This window comes from Camelus ferus, chromosome 13, assembly GCF_009834535.1.
Source record: "Camelus ferus isolate YT-003-E chromosome 13, BCGSAC_Cfer_1.0, whole genome shotgun sequence".
NCBI classification, from domain to species: domain Eukaryota; kingdom Metazoa; phylum Chordata; class Mammalia; order Artiodactyla; family Camelidae; genus Camelus; species Camelus ferus.
This window is the reverse complement of record NC_045708.1, coordinates 68,341,933-68,363,155: the sequence shown is the minus strand read 5'-3', so window position 1 is coordinate 68,363,155 and position 21,223 is coordinate 68,341,933. Positions and strand designations below refer to the sequence as shown.

The 21,223-nt window shown below is 44.2% G+C and overlaps 1 long non-coding RNA gene and 1 pseudogene across 1 annotated transcript; both read right to left on the bottom strand.

Annotated features, from left to right (window-relative positions):
* Window positions 1-222: 222 nt before the first annotated feature.
* On the bottom strand, window positions 223-3,738 carry LOC116668148 (annotated as a pseudogene).
* Window positions 3,739-4,350: 612 nt separating this feature from the next.
* LOC106730468 lies at window positions 4,351-6,828 on the bottom strand. The gene is made up of 3 exons (XR_004325218.1): window positions 6,722-6,828; window positions 6,251-6,312; window positions 4,351-4,416 (listed from the first exon to the last, which is right to left on the bottom strand). It is a non-coding gene; the product is annotated as an uncharacterized LOC106730468 (long non-coding RNA).
* Window positions 6,829-21,223: the final 14,395 nt, after the last annotated feature.

Below are 21,223 nucleotides of genomic sequence, written 5' to 3'. Positions count from 1 at the left end.
TTTTTTCCCATACCCATGTGGGCTACTGGTATGCCTACATTTCTTGGATCCTCTAGCTTAACCAACTTAAATTTTTTCCTTTTTTTTTTTTAAGGTGTGCACTTTATTGAACTGGTCTCAAGTCAGTGTACAGGTAAGCCCTGGCTGCCTCCATGCCTCAGCCCACTCTCATGGGGACCAAAAGCCTTCATACATCTCAAGTTTAGGGACAAAAAAGGGGGACTGACCATTCAAAATAAAACAAACAAAAACAAGTATTAAGGTAAAGTTTTTTTTTTTTAACTTGCAGAACATCACTTACACAAAAGCAATGACATCACCCTCCCGTGTGGACTTCTGCAAGGACTTCCTTAGAGAAGCCGGGTAGTTTGGGGAAGGCAGGGGACTTCCTGTAACAGTGCATCTCATGATATTTGGGGTGACTATTTTAAAAAATGTACAAAGTCCTCGGTCACAAGGTAGAACTTTGGAGATGCTTGATCCAACTGCCTGCTGTCACGTTCACTGTTTTTAAATCCTGAGTCAAGTACCAAAAAAAAAAATTTTTTTAAAGAAAATAAAAAACAAAACAAAATAAAGCTATGCCACTCTCATCTCCTTTTCCACGCAAGTTAGGTTTTGTCAAGAGAACGGTGGACGGTAACTCAGTCCGCCTAGAAGCACTTGCTGTGGATGATGGAGGGGCCGGGTTCGTCATAGTCTTGCTTGCTGATCCTCATCTGCTGGGAGGTGGGCAGCGAGGCCAGGATGGAGCCGCCCATCCACACGGAGTACTTGCTCTCGGGGGGCGCGATGATCTTGACCTTCACCGTGCTGGGGGCCGGGGCGGTGAGCTCCTCCTGCATCCTGCTGTTCATGGCAGGGTACATGGTGGTCCCGCTGGACAGCACCGTGTTGGCGTAGAGGTCCTTCAGGATGTCCACATCACACTTCATGATGGAGTTGAAAGTAGTCTCATGGATGCCACAGGCTTCCAGGCCCAGGAAGGCGGGCTGGAAGAGAGCCTCGGGGCAGCGGAAGCGCTCGCTGCTGATGGTGATGACCTGTCAGGAAGCTCGTAGCTCTTCTCCAGGGAGGAGCTGGAGGCGGTGGTGGCCATCTCCTGCTCCAAGTCCAGGGCGATGTAGCAGAGCTTCTCCTTTATGTCACGCATGATCTCCTGCTTGGCCATGGTGGTGAAGCTGCAGCCACGCTCCATGAGGATCTTCATGAGGAAGTCCGTCAGGTCCCGTCCAGCCAGGTCCAGACGCAGGATGGCATGGTTGAGGGCATATCCTTCATAGGTGGGCACAGTGTGAGTGACCCCACCACCAGAGTCCATCACAATGCCAGTGGTGCGGCCAGAGATGTACAGGGACAGCACGGCCTGGATGGCCACGTACATGGCTGGGGTGTTGAAGTCCTCAAACATGATCTGCGTCATCTTCTCATGGTTCACCTTGGGGTGCAGGGGGGCCTTGGTCAGCAGTATGGGGTCCTCCTCAGGGGCCACACGCAGCTCATTATAGAAGGCGTGGTGCCAGATCTTCTCCATGTTGTCCCAGTTGGTGACAATTCCATGCTCAATGCGGTACTTGAGGGTCAGGCTGCCTCTCTTGTTCTGGGCCTCATCACCCATGTAGGAGTCCTTCTGGCCCATGCCCACCATGACGCCCTGGTACCAGGGGCGTCCCACGATGGAGGGAAAGATGGCCCGGGGGACATCATCGCCTGCAAAGCCGGCCTTGCACATGCCAGTTTCCATTGTCGACCACAAGTGCAGCAATGTCATTGCCCACAGCGAACTGGTGGTAGTGCAGCCCAGTGGCGACGGCGGAGCAATGAGGGGCCCGTGCTGTCGGGATGGACGTGGTCTCAGCTGTCATCTCAAAGTTTCTTGATCCATTAGTGCAATACGGTATATAAGACACACCTAAGAAATAATGTATATTAAGTTTTCCACATTGAAATATGATTATCAAAAAAGGAAAAAATAAACTTGATTGCCACAGAATTATTAGATACTAAAAGTCTTTTATATTTCAAAGTCACTGTAGTAGTTACTGAAAACAACAATTTTAGCATTTAGGGAATGAACCCTATTAATTTCTTTTGTTTCCAAAGTTAGTTTGGTTTGGTATCCCATGCTAATGTTTAAAAGGCTTTTTGTGAAACAACCAACTTATCAAAAAATTAGCTATCCTAAAAGAAAAAAAGCCAGTGTTTCCATACTCAAACTAATCTCATTTGAATAACAAATACCAATGCAACATACATCCTTGATGCCTGATATTTGTGAGCAGTGGCTGTGGTTTACCCCAGTTCCAGCCCCTTCCTGCTTCTGGAATTCTCTGCAGTGGCAATGATCTAATCTTGCTTCAGTGCAAACATATGACGCCATCTAAAATGAGTTCTCTCAAGTTTCCTCATCAATTCCCACATCACCTACCTTCCACCTTTTCTCCTCCTTCCTTCCTTTCATTGCATCCTTCCCTCTTCAAAGGTATCCCTAGATCTGTGGTCGTAATTCTTCCCCTTTTGGATTCTGTGGATGGATGGCCCCCACCACTTCTTTTTCCTCTCTGCTTGATCACAGTACCTTACATGGGTAATTTCTACTTCAGCTCTTTGCCTCCCTCTGGCTATAAACGTGCTCAGATAGAAAAACAAAGCCATGCTTTTCCTGATGCTGTTATGTCTTGAACTCTCCAGGGGCTCTTCTTCCTGATTACTCTAAACACACATCTACCCTCTTGCTGATCTGAGCGGGGTCTCAAGACCAGCAACAAGAGTGTCACCTTAGAACTTGTTAGAAATGCAGAATCTCAAGCTTGCTGCTCAGAACGTGCACTGTTCACTGGGTCCCCGGGTGACTAATTACAATTTGAGAAACCCTGGTCTATACTGAGTCTACTCGACTTAATTGATCCTTCTGAAATCTCGCCTCAAGTGCCCACTGTAACGCTTCCCCAACCTGAGACTGCATTAGAAGGCGCACACTTTCTAACGGTCTCTTAATCAGGAAGCAGCTTCCCTGCACCCCCCGTAACACACCCTGCTCTCTTCCTCTTCCTTATTCTCTTCTCTTGGCCGAGGTGACACCATCCTATAAGGCAGCACCACACTACATGACATGAAGGTCCAGACATTTACAGCTGCCCGCACCTGCCTGTGTTCACCCACGGCAGGGAGAACCCAGCTCTGCCTGATCAGGCACCTCAGCCCTCATTGCCCTCCTAACAGTGAGGAGGATGGGGACAGTGGGAACATTCGTGCTTCTCGGACAAGCTGTGGTGCTGGAAGCTCACTTCAGGTCCATCTCACATTTCAGACACTCTTCCTCTTTCCAAAGAGCTGTTCTGCCTTCCCACCCTCCCCCACAGTCCCCTCCCTCCTTTCCCTTCATTCACTTCATGTCCCCTCTGCTGTGCTCATTCTTCATCCCCTCTTTCCCTCATTTCCTGACTGTCCTTTGGTCACAGAGCATCTTGAAGTGAACCCAACAACCCAGCTCCTTAAGCGGCATCACAGTCTGACCTGCTGCGGGTGCCTGAGTTATGTAACTGACCTCCTTTTCTCACCTTTCCCCTCACTATACCTTCACCAGGTGATTTTCTTTGGCTTTTAGAATATATCAGAATTCATGTCTGAAATCAACATTCTGTCAAATGACTTTTTAATAAAATACAGTTCTTAACTTCTATTTCTTCAATTAATGTATTTTTTCCTGTTTGACCTGCAGCTCCAGATGAATTATCCACACACTTCTCTGGTCGACTCTCAGAGATACTCTGTTAAAATCAATATCAATAATGAGTTGCATAAAGATTTCCGGATCCCTTTGTAAAAAAACCCCTGCATTTTCTAACTTTAAAAAATTTTCCTATTTTGAAAGCAATTATACTTAAAATAAGAGAAAAATATCTAGGGAAACCAAACATTTAAATAGAAAACTTCATATATATTCTCTAGATCAAGTCTATCTTTTATCTTCATTTGGCTTTTGATTCAGTAAACTGAACGTGGAAAGCCAGAGCAAGTATTTTCACATGCAAAATACTGACTTATATTCACATTTCAACAAAGAATTAACTTCAAAACACCTAACTCCACTTTGAATTCCCCCACAAAGAGGAAGACATATTTAAAAATACATATTTTTGTAGGTAAAGCTGAATTGCTTTGCTGTACATATGAAACTAACATTGTAAACTGACTACACTTCTATAAAAAAGCAAAATTTAAAATACACTTATTTTTAAACAAATATTTTAGTAAGTATACTTGCTATAAATTTAAAATATTTCTAAGGACAGATACGGATTTAGCATTAAAATGAGATCCTTGGCATGAAAACAAACCTCGGAGTGTGTCACACTGAGTCCTGACAGCACTGTAGAAGCTGCTTCATTTCAGTAAACAATGGCTCAGCACAATCTATTATTTGATAAAACTTTTATAGTTAGGAAAACTAGTTGAATAAATTAGCAAAGTAGTAAGAAAAACACTGATGTTTTAATAACAGCAAAAACCTTTAAATGTAGTTATGTGACTCGTCAAAAAAGCACAGGGACTGTCATAAGGGAAGGATGAGGACATTTATTTCCCAACCCTCTGCACGTGCCCAGCCCTCACTGTGCACATTTTCTTTTCTACACACAAAAAATAATAAAAATGGTTATAAGGACAGCTACCCACTTGCTCCTTCCTCGTCACTCTAAGGTGCTGGGGAACAACGATAACCAGAAGTGACCCCCTGTTATCTGTCAAATGTCACTCCTCTGGGCCATCATGTGACTGGCTCCTTCCCGTCCTTCCCTTGGCAGCTGTGGTCACACTCCGATCTGTGCCGACTATGTAAATTCCACTCTTGCCCCACCCCCATCCTAGCTACAAGCACTCACTTTTGTAAAAAACTGACGTTCTCCGTTTTCTTTACCTGAAGGACTTACTGTGACTGACAGAGGATTCCTGTTTACTGGTTCTTCTGTTCCTACCCCTACAGCCTAACCCCTCAACCGGTACATTCAGTGTCTAACTGCCCGGCACGCAGTGGGTGTTCAGGAGCAGGAATTTCTTTAAGGTGAAAACATCTAAAATCTCAAAATGGCCTCAAGTACCAAAACACTCTGTACCTATCAGAGATCTCCACTAAGTCCACTGAAACGTGACACAACCCAAATGAGAAATCCACGTGCCCACTCTGACTTTCCCATTCTTAACTCCACTGCTGTTTATTGTCCGTCAGGTGTCAAAAAAGCGTCCTCAACACTTAGCCATGCATTGCCAGTGATCACTCTGTCTTACACTCGATAGCACCAGTTACAGACGACATGTTTTCACACTTGTTACCACGTTTGTTCATTGCACATACCTCGCAGGTGTCAGTACCAATTTACCAACAAACTCGCTGACATTCAAACAGCTCCAACAAGTTTTTCCAAGTCCCCACAGCTAGCGCATGCCGACATATCTGTTGACTTCAAACACAGTGCTGGGCCACTAGGCAGCAGCCGTCCAGATCCAAGGGCTCAGGGCCTCCTTACCTCTTCCCACAGCTGTCAGCTTCGAACATGTCATCACTGTTACTTACGTCGCTTCAACTACGGTCATGATCAAAACACAACACGCAGGCCACACTAACTATCCAAAAGGGGCTCACCTCATTAAAACATCACTAACCCAAACTGTTGGTATACTAACCCCACATATTTATCACTCTTCACCATGCTTCTGATTCTCGTGAAGTAATCCCTGAAGATCTATGACAAGGAAACTATAATAATTCCATTTCACAGGGATTTGCTTTCAAGGTCAATGTGGCAAAAACATAAAACAAAACGCAACAACACAAAAACACTCTTCTTTTTAATCTAACCTACTTTTCTCTGCACCTGCCTGAGAGTCTGACCAATCCATTTATACAAAAGAAACACACAATTGGTCACAGGCTGAAAAAGAATACATCTTTACTTTTTAGAGAAAACAACTCAAGAAGCCGACTCAATTCCATAGGACTTCTCAACATTGCTTTCTGGGCTACATACACTGGTTTCATTAGGTGAGCCTGGAAATTTCAGAGTGTCATAGGCACTGGTATGACATCAAGCACACAATGAAGCTCTTAATTGTGGATGAAAAAACTAAGAGAAAGTTTGATGGGCAAATGCAAAGGTGAGTAACTAATCTCAGGGCATCCCCTAATTTATGTATTAACATAACTCAAAACTTCTACTTGAAAATAGTAATAATAATAATGATACAATAGTACCTCCAGATGAGAAAGGGATTCTGTATCTCCCTCTACTCCTAAATTGAAAGCTGATACGCCATCTATAAAATGATGTTAAAGATACACGAATGAGAATATTAACCAATGTAAATTTTGAATACACATATGCATCTATTGCAAATTATGGATATCTCTATAAACTAAACTAGCGCAAAAGAATTTCAAAAACTTGTACCATTTTTTGTAGGAAAAGCTAAGGTGTACTTGAGATATTTACAAAGACATGTGGTACGAGTAAAACACTTAAAAACTAACACATATAATATTTAAATCTAGACAACTCAGAGTATTCAATGAACTAAATTTTTTAATGAAGGTAATGGGGAATGAACCCAGGAACCTCTGCATGCTAAGTAAGCATTCTATCTACCACTGATCTATACCCTTCCCACAGAGGAAACTAGCTTCTGAGCAGAGAGAAAACAAGGTAATACATGTTCACTAACTTACCGACATGTTAGTTTGCTGTGCTCCATCAACAGAGGTCAACGCATTAGGAAGTGTTACTTCCTCTGGAGCAATTTCAACAGTCTCAGGAACATCTTCTGGTGTTTCAATTTCTGGCTCAGTCGCCCCTTCCTATGAAAACAAAGTAAAACCAGAACCAAACTTCAGAAACCATCATATTCATACATGGTCATTCAATCAGTCAGGAACACAACAGTTGCGTACTGTATCTATCAGGTCACTGGCACTATCCTGCGAGAAGCTGGCAATACAAATCAAAGACACATGCGGCTCTCTACTCGGCCAGAGGCACAGATCCATGAAAGCGAATCACCACAGAAAAGTCTGAACAGCTCTACAAGTGAAGTGAATGGACAATGTCAGGGCACAAAGGACAGGAGAGCCTGTTGCACGTCCATGGCTCAGGGAATGCTGGGAACATGACTGTGTCTCAAAAGACAGCCCCAGTGCAGAGGAGGGGGACGTGAAGGGGGTTTGAGGAAAGGCAGCCTGAGCAAAAGGATGAGGTGTGAAACAACATCATAAGGTATAAGGAAAACTAGAACACTGTTGCTTGGAAGGGAATGCAAAACTCCAATATCCTAGGTTCAGCAAGGGATATCACTAGATTAATTTCACATGAGGACTGCTAAACACGAAGAAAAGGAAACAACCTCACTTTCACAGTAAACTCTATATTCAATGTCCTGTAATAAACCATACCAGAAAAGAACTCAAAAACAAAAATTTAGATACAGACACTGGTTTCATCAGGTGAGTCAGGAAAATTATCAGAAGTACATGATGCAGGCATCTGACATTAAGCACAGACTTCACTGAAGTATAGATTAAAAACTGTCAAAAATTTTCATCGTCAATTGCTAACTTCAAAATGCAAAGTGAAAACAACCATCTGTTTATCTTTAAGCATTCCGTGATGCTTATATTTTAAACTAAGAAAAATATTAACCTAGGATTACAGTACCTCCTTATCAGTAGATTCTTTATCTTTGCCTTCTCCAAATTGGCAGATTGACATTCCATCTGTAAAATGTAGTTACATATATGTTAATAAGAATATTACCACTGTAAATTTTATATACCCATGTTCATCTATGTACATTCATGGATATTTCAATATAAAAATTGGCAGAAAGAACTTTAGAGAATTAAAGTATTTTCCAAAAGAAAAGCTTAGTTATGGTTTGGATATTTTTGAAGATGTATAAAAAAAACACGTAAAATTATTTAATATCATATTTGGAGCTGCACAATTTATATTTTTGATATTTGAAGTTTTTTTTAAATGGCGGTACTGGAGATTCATCCCAGCAACTCCTGATTGCTAAGCATGCATTTCATCTACTAATGAGCTGTGCCCTTCCCTGCTGCACGCTACCTTCTAAGCATAGAGAAAACTAAAACTGAAAAACTCCTTCCCTGTTCACTATTGTAGTTAAGATGTTAATTTGCTGAAGCAGAACAAAACTTTTGAGCCTTCTTTCTCCATCTTGCACTATTTCCCACATCCGAACAAGGGGGAGACAGGTCTACTATCACTTGAGGGAGCGACCACAGACCACTGGTTCAGGTGTTTTCCTAACTAATGATCAACTGCGGAAGGCCAGGGCTCCACTCACTGGAGAAAATGATACGGGTGTGCTTCTCTCTCAAAACTCAGAACACGGTGCATGTTGAAGGCACATGTGCAAACCTGACACTTCTGCCTTCTGTCAGAGGACTCTTTTTTACTCTACAAGAGATACCTCCTTCCCATGTCAGGTTGGGGAAGTCACAGTCCAAATGTGTGTGCAAACAGACTAGAGGAACATGACAATGTCCCCAGTCAGGTTTCCCCATGCTTTATGAAGCCCTGGAGAGCGATCTCCCCTTCTTCTTCAGTGACTCAAGAAAGAACAGAGGAATACACTTTCGTCTCACCAAGTGGAGCAGTTGGTGGTGCTGGGCGAGGCTGCACAGGGCACAAGGGTGGCTCAGGTGGAGGTGGCCCAGGGAAAGGATGGGGTCCTCTTGCATCAAAAGTAACCTGCAGAACAGAATGGAGAGCTGTGTTGGATGACAGACAAAAGCACCAACACCAACAAAAGCTGGAACCCAACGCAGCAGCAGTCAGCACCAGGCACCCTCCCCTCCCCCGGGTGCCCAGACAGCAGCACAGTGTCACACACTTCACCCTCACATCGGGGGCCTGCCTGCACAGGTTGCCACGGGGATAAGACACTGTCACCGCACGTCACCACCGGTGTCTGTAAGTGGAGGAAGCAAAGCGGCCTGCCCTAGAGGATGCACAGACAGGTGCCAGCACACTGACAAAGTAGCGTCTTCCCAACAGGCAGCCACTCCGGGCAGGACGGCCCTCCCCGCCACCTTCCCCGGCACCACAGAAGCTGGCTCTGCATGACCAGGAACACGGAGAAGGGGCGGACGTGAAGAGCCCATTCTCCACATGTGGAAGCAGAGCCACACCTGGCCCCCACCCGGCCCTCTCTGCCCCCACCTCGCAAAGGGCCCTTATCCTCCCCGCAGGGGCTGCCCCTGGACACACAGAGCCCTGGGGAGCTGGGCACCCTGGAGGCCTGCGGGGGAGCCGGCAAAGTGCTTCTGAGGGGACAAGGCTGTCCTCAGAAGGCAGTCAATCATCCTGATTCTCAGGTAGCTCTGGATTTTAAGTTCACTACAAAACGCACAGTACGTGTGTCCTATGGAAAAGCAAGGTGGGAAGTCTCAACCCCACAACTGACACAGAAGGGATTTCAGCTCATGCGCAAAATCCCATGGTGTGTGATGAGATAGAGGAGCAGCTCTGACAGCTTCCAGGGCAGGACCTTCCCAGCTCAGGATGGGGAGCACAAGGTAAGGACTGTGGTGTCAATCGGAATCCCCCTGCAGGGAAATAGGCCTCTTCACTGCGGGCCCTATCCCTTCCGGCCTCTATCTCCTACTACAAATGCAACATCTCTGAGAGTCAGGCTTTCCTACCCAGAGGACAACTGGAGGGAGCGTGGAAGACACATTTACCTCCCCAGGAAAGACAGTGATGGGCTGTGACACTTACTACACCCAAGAGGACTCAAAGCTGCACCTAGCACATGGGATAAAGCTGGAGGGAGGGCTCTGCTCAGTTTTCAGTTATGAGGATTTGAATGAACATTCTCAACAGGCGAATCACCTGGCCTGAGACAAGAAAAGAGCAAAATAATGATGACAGGAATCTGTCTCAGTGACCGAGGGGCAATCCCGGGTGACAGAGGTCAGGAAGGAGTCAGCCATGCCAAGAGAAGGAAGTTTGGAGCGAGGGGTCCCCCTCCTCCTGTTATTTCAAGAAACACAAAAAGCCTGCGGTCCTCAGCCCCTAAGAACTCACTCCCTGATGGCTTCTGCAGGCACCACCAATGGTGACGGGCTGAGGGGAGAAGCCCACTGGCTCCTGGGCAAGAGTTTGAATTTGGAAAGGAATGACACGCTAGACCTGTCACAGAAAACACAATCTGGAGACAAGGCCAGCAAGGGCCGCTGGGAAAAAAAAAAAATCAAAGTTGCCAGAAAGAGTTCCAACAGAGAATGATCACCCCATTTACCTGGGCCTCTGTGGCCGCCTCAGGAGGGCAGGAGTTGCCGTTCTGCACCAGAGCTGCACCAGGTCCTGAATCTGATAAAAAAAAAAAAAAAAAAAAAACAAAGAAAGGATGGAGGATTATGCTTTGCTGCAGACTTTGCTGAAGAAAACAAAGCTTCCAAGCCCCCCTTCACCATATTACACTCTTCCCCCTACCAGAACCAGGGGGAGACAGGTCTCCTGACCCTTGAGGAAGAGACCAGAGCCCTGGTTCAGGTGTTTCCATAACTAATCACCCAGGATGGGAGCGCAGGGCTCAGATGTCCGGACATCAGCACTAACACAGGGGACTCACCTCACACTTCAGGGGAAATCGCAGTTTCTATACAGGCTAAACATTGAAATAGGAAGAGTCTTTCATTGGAAGACTATCAACAACCCCTGACCATGAGCTCCACCTCTCCCTCCTCAGCCTGCTGGGAAGCTGTTACAATCCTTCTGGCAGCACATGTCTTGTGTAAGTAACCAGGTGTCATGTAAATCTTTATGACAGAAGTGGCCTGAGAAAGACTAGTATTCTAATAAGTGGCAAAAGAACAGTGAATTTTATGGAAACCCTACTGGCAGATTTTAGAGTTACACGTTTAACTCTAGACGTGATACTCCACGTAGTAATGCCACTTGCTAACTGGCTACTCTACGTCACTGTGCAAAATTTTTTATAAGAACAAAGGGACCTGCAAAATTAGTGATGAAATGCCTGCTGTCTTAAAGCAGATCTTGGATAGAATAGTTAGTTATCCACCAAGACAAATGAAGAGAAAATTTTTTCTCACCAGGACACACTGCCTTCATTCTAAAACCCTGTGCATGTTATTTTCCTCAATGACAAGGAGAATTCAGCCTTCAATATTGTGTCCAGGAGGGAAGAGGGTGCTGACGCCCATGTCTTCCAGCGCACAGAAACCAGCCACACCAGCCACCCAAGGGCCTGGGGGGCAGTTCACAGTCCCTGGAGGGGCATGAGCTCCAGAGGCACAGAGGACAGAGCCCAGCTAGGTGGTGGCAAGTGAAGAAAACAGCATCTTGTCAAACAGCTGAGACACTGTTCCCTGTGGTGAGTGTGTGGTGTGGTGTGGTGTCCAGGAAACCCAACAATTACCCACGGGGACAAGAAGCCCAATCGGTGGCTTCTGCAGCAGAAATGAAGCTGCCACACTTCACAGTGCGCTCCTTACCTCTCAGGGGAGGAGACAGCCTGTGTGGTCCTCCTGGGGTAGGCTCCTGCCTCATGTATTCCTCTGCCTGCCTCTCTCTGAATGTTATGTCCAGTCTTAATGATGGAGAAAGAATGGCTTCAATAAGAATTACATCATCAGTTCCTCTACTAGATACAAAACAGCCAATCCTTAAGAATCTCAAAACACCCTTCAAAATGTGTCAAAATTCTGTACCTTTGTTTCAGGTGGGCATTCTCCCTTCTCAACTCAGCATTTTCCCTCTCCAGCTCCTGAGCCCTGAGCTGTGGGAGAAAAACACATCCACGTTCAGTTGTGGCCGACTGTGCACAAAAGGAAGGAAACAAATTCTTACCCAGTTGTCTTGGGTTCAGTTGTGGCCAACTGTGCACAAAAGGAAGGAAGTTAACAAATTCTTACCCAGTTGTCTTGGGCCTTCTTCTCAGCAAGAGCAGCCTTAAAAAGTCAACACATCAAGAAACACCCCATGGTGAGGGGTTCTCAGGGCCACGATAACCGTCTGCTTCAGGTGCTGAGGACTCAGTGTGTCAGGAGGAAGGCAGATTACCTGGTGTCTCCAAGTGATCTCTGCTTCCCGCATTTGCCCGTGACATTCTTCAAGTCTTCTCCTACGAGTTACAAATTGTTCCATCAGAGAAGACACAACGCTGGGTATGCTGTTAAATACCCTGCCCCATCCCACGTTATCCGCACTGCACACTCACACACAGCGTCTCACCGCACACGGCGCACTGCACACGGCTGCAGCAGCACAGCGGGTGCCAAGCTGTCGCCGCAGCCACTCCTCCCGTCACTGTTGTTGAACGCCTGCCGGGTCCTGCGCGGACACAATTCCCCGTCCCGTTCTCAGCATTTCCCTCACGTGTCCTGTGCTGAGCATCTTTCATCATAAAGCTTGATTCTTCCTTTCCTTACACCTGACTCTATTTCTCAGCCTTACAACACGTCGGTCTCCCCAGTGGCACGGGCATATTTATTGGTCCGACTGACGCTACACCAAACTGCTGTTCTCAGGTTGAGAAGAGTTTATAGCACCTTCAGAAACATCTCTGTGAACCGTCCTTCCACACAGTCTGGCCAGCACTGGGGACCAGGAAATTCTTAGCAACTTAATATTTTGTGAAGTTAAACCTTTAACTTAACACGTGTAAACTTAACATTTTTTCTCCTGTGTGAAGCATGTATACAAATGTCTTCTGAACATTTGTTTTGGTCTGTGTGTGATATTGTGTCTAAATATTTTAGAAAAGTTTTTAAAAAATCCAACAGCGGTTTTCGGAGCTGCGGGTGTTGAGGAGCTGAACTCACTTGTACTGCCGTGTTTCCCCTTCAGCCAGTTTCACCTTCTCCTCTGAGGCCAACAGCTGCTTCTTTTCCACCCGCTCACATCCTTTCATGTCCATCTTCCTGAGAGGGGAAAGAAACTCTGTGAAATTCTGCCAGTATCCCTCCCAGAAATTGGAGGGGAAGAATTCCATGTTCCTTTTGCCCTTCCCCATAAATGCTCAGGCTGATAAATACACAGGAAAGAATTAAAGGTCCCCCACTAATAAATATGAGAAAACTACACTCAGGCCTCTGGCAAGAGTTTGGTATCAGGGCTTTCCTTCAGCGTCCCCACCCCTACTCATTTGTGCATAATGTAAACACACAGGAAAAGCCCACGGGAGGTGTGCTCTGTGCCCCCCCAGGCTCAGGCTCCTGTGACGGGGACAGCGCGGGCTCACTGTGTTTCAACGTGGGAATAAGGGCCTGACCAAGTCATCACAACCGAACACACAGGATGGAGCAGGAGCCCATGACTTACCTGATTTCTCCCACTGAGAGCCCTGACTTCAGTCAAAGCCTGGGGCAAAACCTGGTTCTTTAGCAAATATAAGAAAATGTTTTCTTTTGAAAGCAGGTTAATAGGTGTGAATTCCATGACCTCTCCCTGAGAATGACAGGAAACTCTGGGCAAATTATGAAATCCATGATAGAACGTACCAAATTGCTAAAAAGCCAGGAAGGAACATGAGGCCAAGATGGAGAAGGAAGCCCCGAACTGGGTCCACCTTCCCCGGGGGTCAGAGGAAATGACTGAGATGCAGAGCAGCCCGGCAGCCGGTGCCCCCCATGCATGGGGAAGGCAGTCAAGGCAGCTGGAGCTCACAGCCCGTCAGCAAAGGTGATCCCTAGAGAGACCCGCAGGCCTTAGCTGGGATCCACGAGCGCTACGTGCAAGGAACAAAAGTGGACAGGAGACACACGGGCCTCAGGAGGGCTGGCTGCACTGACTGACCTCAGCTGCTAACTGGGTTAACAGGATGCAGCGCTGCTGGTGCCCTGATCACCTGCCAGCTGTAACGCCCACCTTCTCTGCAGCAAGTTAACCTCACACGAGGCCTCAAATTTTCCTATTTTCTACCCAATGCCTAGAGTTTAATAAAAATGACAGACACATGGCAGGTCATGACACTTTGATGTGGTTGAAACCTAAGGACAATAAAAATGGATCTGGGGGATCCGGATAATGAAGTGACTAAATCTGGTCCAAGAACCCACTAAAACCTCAAACTAAATACAAACAAGACTCTGGTAACCATTTAGGATGAACAGAAGCAGCAGATTACAGAAATCAAGGTCGAAAAATAAATGCAAATCTGTACTGATTGAATATGGTAAAGAAAATATGGTGGTAAGTATTCTGAAACATATTAAAATATCTACTTAATTTCACACATTCATTCACACGACATTATGTGTCATAATTAACATGCGAGCGTCTTACTCTTCCACGCGCCTGTTCGTCTGTCCACAAGTATCTCTAGGGAAGCGTGTGCTTTGCCGCAGCCTTTGGAAGTTGCCTCCCTCGCCCACTTGCACAGATCCAGACGCAGCATGGTGGTCTTGTGCTTTCTTTTTATGTTCTGGAAACATAAAACAATTGTCTTTGTGTGTTCACTGTGCACTCAAGAGCTTGGTTGTGGTGGGGAGTGAAGAAAGGAGAGAATCCTGAAGGCAGGAACCCATTTGTTACCTTCCCAGTGCAAACTCATTTTTACTACAGGTGTGTCTCACTTTATTGCCCTTCACGGTAACGCATTTTTTTTTTTTTTAACAAATTGAAGATTTGTAGGAACAATGAGTCCAGCAATTTTATCAATGACCTTTTTTTCTGACAGCATTTGCTCATTTCTTACCTCTGTGTCACATTTTGGTAATTCCTGAAATATTTCATTCTTTATCACTTTAATTAAGACAACCATGACATTCTTTTAAGGCAAACCCTAATCTAGCATAAGTCCCTAATTCTCAGCAATTCCACAAACCCTGAGAGAGGTGAAGAGGTTTCAGAAGAAAAGAGTGAAGCCAGCAGGGGTTGGCCCATGAAGTTTAAGGCAAGATTTCATCTCCACTGCATACCTGTGAAAGGTAAGGCGGGAAGAGCAGACCCAGAAGCTGCTGCAAGTTCTCCAGGAGATGAAGCTAAGGCAGCTAATGAAGGTGGCTGCACTAAACAGATTTTCAATGCAGAGAATTACAAAGGGAGGCCATCCGGCAATTTCATAGCTGGAGAGAGGTCAGCACCTGGCATCAAGGCTTCAATGGACAGGCTGATTTTCTTGCTAGGGGCTAACGCAGCTGGTGACTGTAAGTTGAAGTCAGTGTTCATTTAACATTCTGAAAATCCTATGTCCCACGAGAATCATGGGAAAACTACTCTGTGCTCTATAAATGGAACAAAGCCTGGATGGCAGCACATCTGTTTACAACATGAATATTTTAGCCCACTGTTGAGACCCACTGCTAAGAAAAAAAAAACCAAAGCAAACAAAAAACCATTTCTTTCAAAGTATTACTGCTCATGGACAATGCACCAGTCACCCAGGAGCTCTGATAGAGATGCATGAGATGAATGCTGTTTCCATGCTTAACACAACATCCATTCTGCAGCCCATGGACCAGGAGTAATTACGACTTAAGTCTCATTATTTAAGAAATACATTTTGGAAGGTTTGACTGCCACAGATAGTGATACCACTGATGGGTCTGGGCAAATGAATGGAAAACTTTCTGGAAAGGATTCACCATTTTAGAGGCCATTAAGAACATTCATGATTCTTGGGAAGAAGTCAAAATATCAACATGAAGCAGGGTTTAGAAGGAATTGATTCCAATCTTGATGTGTGACTTAGAGGGGCTCAAGAGTTCAGTGCAGGAAGGAACTGCAGATGTGCTGAAAATAGCAAGAGAGAAGTGGAGCCTGAAGATGTGACTGAATGGCTGCAACCTCATGATAAAGGTGCAAGAATGAGGAGCTGCTTCTTACGGATGAGCAAAGAAATTGTTTTCTTCAGATGGAATCTACTGGTGAAGATGCTGTGAAGAAGGCTGAAATCACAAAGGACTTAGAAGAGTGCATGAACTTAGCTGATAAATTACCACAGAGTTTGAGAGGACTGACTCCAATTTGGAAAGAAGTTCTCCTGTGTGTAAAATGTATCAAACAGCATTGCCTGCTACAGAGGACTTGTTCCTGAAAGGAAGAGTTTACACTGTGACAAACTTCACTGTGGTCTTATGTTAAGAAGTTGCAAAAGCCACACCAATCTTCAGCAACCGCCACAATGATCAGTCAGCAGCCACCAACATCAATTCAAGACCATCCATCAATGAAAAGACAACACCTCACTGAAGGCTCTGATGATGGCTAGTAGTTTTTAGTAATAAAATATATTTTCATTAAGTTATGAACATTGGGGTTTTTAGACACAGTGGTATTGCTCACTTAATAGGCTACAGTGTAGTGTAAACATAACTGGTACATGCATTGGAAAACCAAAAATATCATTTGATTCTCTTATATTTATTTACTTTATTCTAGGGGTCTAGAACTGAAGCCACAACATCTCCCAGGAAGCCTGCATATGAGGTTTTCTTCCCAATAAGCAACATACCTTCCAGGCTGCAGTCCTCAGTCATCATGGCGCTCTGCATCGGACCCTCGATCTGGGCTTCAAAATGCCTGGCTGCAAGACAGACGTGAGAAAAGACTTTCAGGAAGTACTGATCCACAGCAATGTGAACGTACTTAACACAAGAGGATCGTACACTTGGAAACGGCTAAGACGGGTCATCTTCTTTACGTGCGTTACAGCACAATTAAACATTGACAAAGTGACCTTCAGTCCTCTGAGGTAAGCATCTCTAGGGTGAGGAACGTCTCTTACTCTCCTCTCGCTGCTGAGCTGGACATCCTCCTGCACACGCACTTCTTCAGATTCCACTGTGGCTTCGTGGACATGAGCTTTATTAAGAGCAATTTCAACCTAAAATGAAACATTTCCATTGATGACTAAATTCCCAACAAAAATAATCTGAACAGGTATCAACATTTAATCTTCTAAGATATGAAATTTTTTTCCTTGTGAAAGCTAATGTGTACAGTGGAAATCCTGCTGCTAATGGAGGCATTTTCCTCTGAAACTCCTGAAGTGCTCACTGAAACAGCATCTTTCAAGTTCTCTGGAGATGTTCCTTTTTCCAATATCTTCACACAGGACAAAACAAAGCATGTACTAAGATTTCAATGAAAACTCAGGGTGATATACTTAAAAAGCGTAACTTACTTTTTTCAAAACCAAGTTATTTTGTTAAGTGCAAAACAAACCATAGAAAATAAATATATTAGCTCTGGTACACGTCCAAAGACTTCGGTGAGCATTCTCTCTAGAAGACATTAAGGCAGTGAAATGATTCTGAACATACACATTTTAAAGAGAAAAGAAAGTAAAGAAACAATCCCCTTTAAAATAGCACCCAAAGTAATAAAATATCTGGGAATAAATCTAACCAAGGAGGTGAAAAAATTATACACAGAAAACTATAAACCATTGATGAAGGAAATTAAAGAAGACTTTAAAAAATGGAAAGATATTCCATGCTCTTGGATTGGAAGAATTAATATTGTTAAAATGGTCACACTGCCCAAGGCAATCTACAGATTTAATGCAATCCCTATCAAATTACCCAGGACATATTTCACAGAACTAGAACAAATCATAAAATTTATATGGAACCATCAAAGACCTAGAATTGCCAAAGCATTACTGAAGAGAAAGAAAGAGGCTGGAGGAATAACTCTCCCAGACTTGAGACAATACTATAGAGCTACAGTCATCAAGACAGCATGGTACTGGTACCAAAACAGACATATGGACCAATGGAACAGAATAGAGAGCCCAGAAATGAACTCACACACTTTTAGTCAACTCATCTTCGACAAAGGAGGCAAGAATATACAATGGAATAAAGACAGTCTCTTCAGCAAATGGTGTTGGGAAAACTGGACAGCAGCATGGAAAACAATGAAGCTAGAACACTCCCTTACACCATATACAAAAACCAACTCAAAATGGATCAAAGACTTAAACATAAGACAAGATACAATAAATTTCCTAGAGGAAAACATAGGTAAAACATTATCTGACATACACTTCAAAAATTTTCTCCTAGAAGAAATAAAAGCAAGAATAAACAAATGGGACCTAATGAAACTTGCAAGCTTCTGCACAGCAAAGGAAACCAGAAGTAAAACAGGAAGAAAACCTACGGAATGGGAGAAAAGTTTTGCAAATGAAACCGACAAAGGCTTCATCTCCAGAATATATAAGCAGCTCATATGACTGAATAAGAAAAAAATAAACAACCCAATCCAAAAATGGGCAGAAGATCTAAACAAGCAATTCTCCAAGGAAGACATACAAATGATCAAAAGGCATATTAAAAAATGCTCAATATCACTAATTATCAGAGAAATGCTAATCAAAACTACAATGAGGTATCACCTCACACCAGTCAGAATGGCCATCATTCAAAAATCCACAAGTGACAAATGCTGGAGAGGCTGTGGAGAAAAGGGAACCCTCCTACACTGCTGGTGGGAATGCAGTTTGATGCAGCCACTATGGAAAATAGTGTGGAGATTCCTCAAAAGACTAGGAGTAGACTTATCATATGACCCAGGAATCCCACTCCTGGGCTTGTATCCAGAAGGAAATCTACTTCAGGATGACACCTGCACCCCAATGTTCATAGGAGCACTATTTACAATAGCCAAAAAATGGAAATAGCCTAAATGTCCATCAACAGGTGACTGGATAAAGAAGAGGCGGTATATTTATACAATGGAATACTACTCAGCCATAAAACCCGATAACATAATGCCATTTGCAGCAACATGAATGCTCCTGGAGAATGTCATTCTAAGTGAAGTAAGCCAGAAAGAGAAAGAAAAATACCTTATGAGATCGCTTATATGTGGAATCTAAAAAACAAAAACAAAAACAAACAAAAACAAAGCATAAATACAGGACAGAAACAGACTCATAGACAGAGAATACAGAATTGTGGTTGCCAGGTGGGTGGAGGGTGGGAAGGGATAGACTGGGATTTCAAAATTGTAGAATAGATAAACAAGTTTACACTGTATAGCACAGGGAAATATACACAAAATGTTATGATAACTCACAGAGAAAAAAATGTGACAATGAGTGTGTATATGTCCATGAATGACTGAAGAATTGTGCTGAACACTGGAATTTGACACAACATTTAAAGTGATTATAAATCAATAAAAATGTTAAAAAAAAAAAAAAAGAGAAAAGAATACAAGTGTCATACGTCCCCTTACACAAGCTTGAAAGCATCTGGGACTTTCCCTGAATTTCGGTTTGGGGTCAAAGACAGCGTCTGCTCCATTTACAACAGACAGGGCCGCTTCCTTCAAGTACTAGCACTGGGCATCCTAGCAGCTCGTTCTGACCCCCTGCATCTTGTGTTTCCTTATTCAGCTGGTCCTCTTCCATTGCCAGCCTGTCAAGCTCTTCCAGCAAGTCTTGGTTTGTTCTGATGGGCAGTTGCTTCTCTTTAATCCAACTGGAATCATGTCCCTTCTCAGCCAGTATCCACAGCCACCCCTAAGTTTCCTGTGATAGCAGCTGATCCAGGCTGGGCCCAGGACAAATGTCAAGCCCATGAAGAAATGTAGAACAAAGAGAGACCTTCAGGCACAAATATTTCCTCGCCTCCACAAACTTCCTCCTCACTGGACAATGGAAGACATGACTGGATGACAAAAGGAAAGCAAGGGTGGGAAACTGCTCATGCCAAAGGTCTCACAAATGAGTGTTCCTAGTGGAATATAAAGTTTTCCCAAATTCACATGGAAAGTTCTGTTTAACATAAACAAGGCAAGGGGCTTCACAGCTCGGCTAGTAACTTCCTTCACCTCTCAGGTGTTTCCTGGCATTTTCTATGTATCTTGGAAAGCGGTGTGAGTGGAGAGAAATCTCCCTAGGTTGTGGAAATAAGACGTATTTCCTAGTCTCTGAAGTTAAAAAGTCACAGAGGCTTTAGTCCGTGAAATTCTGGGTCATTGTTCACAGGGAGGTTCCGCTCCCAGGCTCCCACACTCTGCTGTGGCCAAAAGCAGGAGGAGCGGGAGCGCGCAGCTCGCCCAGGGCACAAAGAGCCTCAGAAGCCCAGCTGTGGTCAACGTAGCAGCCAAACTCTCACTGAGCGTGGACGTTTGGCATCCTGACCCCTCGCTGCCTGCAGTTCAGCTCAAGGAATCAGAATGATGTCATTGAAGTATTCATTATCCCTCTCAATGGTTTTCAAGTTCTCCTTCAACAAAACATACTGAATCGGTAACAATTACCCATTACTTTCATTTCCGTTTTCAGAATGTAATCTGGGAAAAGAAGAGGTTTCTGTCTTAAACTTCAGTGCTTCATCAAAGAGCATCTTATTTTGCCTAATGGCCTCCTCTAAGCATTTCTTTGCGTCATTCATCTGTCTATACAAATATGTAATAAAGGAAACAGAATTTACAAATATTCATTACACTGCTAGCCAAACCTATCTTGTGTGTGACCCCTTCCACTAATACAGAAAGTGGTGCCTTACATCTACGACATTTGTTTTTTTTATTGCAGTGTAGTCAGTCACTATGTGTCAGTCTCTGGCATACAGCATCATGTTTCAGTCACACGTGTATGTACCTATGTCTGTTTTCACATTCTTTCTCACTATAACTTACTGTAAGATATCAACTAGAGTCCTCTGTGCTGTACAGAAGAGATTTGTTTTTTCTCTAGGACCCTTGCTGTGCATCTAGGCCCCTTACAGAGCACATGGAACAGGACAGTAGGATGACAGAAAAGAGCACCAGCAGCAGGACAGACAGCGACCATTGTCAGGAAGCGGACGTGCTTCCTGACTCAGACACGAGTCATCATGTGAGGAATTACAGCTCAGTAAGATCCAGGCAGGACTCCACTGTAATACCATGTAAAGACACATTTTCCTGACCCTTAAAACATACTTCTTCATTCAAAACTTTAAATGATTACCAGAGACTGAGGCCTGCCCCCAACCTTGGCAATCTATTGGAATATCATCAGTGTCAACACTCCAGTGGCTACAATGTGGCTGTAGAAGAATGCATCTATGGAGGGTAAACAGGAAATCATGGGTGTTCCCTTTTCACATGTTGCTCAGGGTACACTGAGCGTCCCTGTCCCGTCACCCAACACACAGGCAGGGGCAGGTGGGCAGAGAGATGGGCTCACCAAATACTTAGTATTTCTTGCTTGCTATTGAAGAGAAGGGTTTATAAATTGT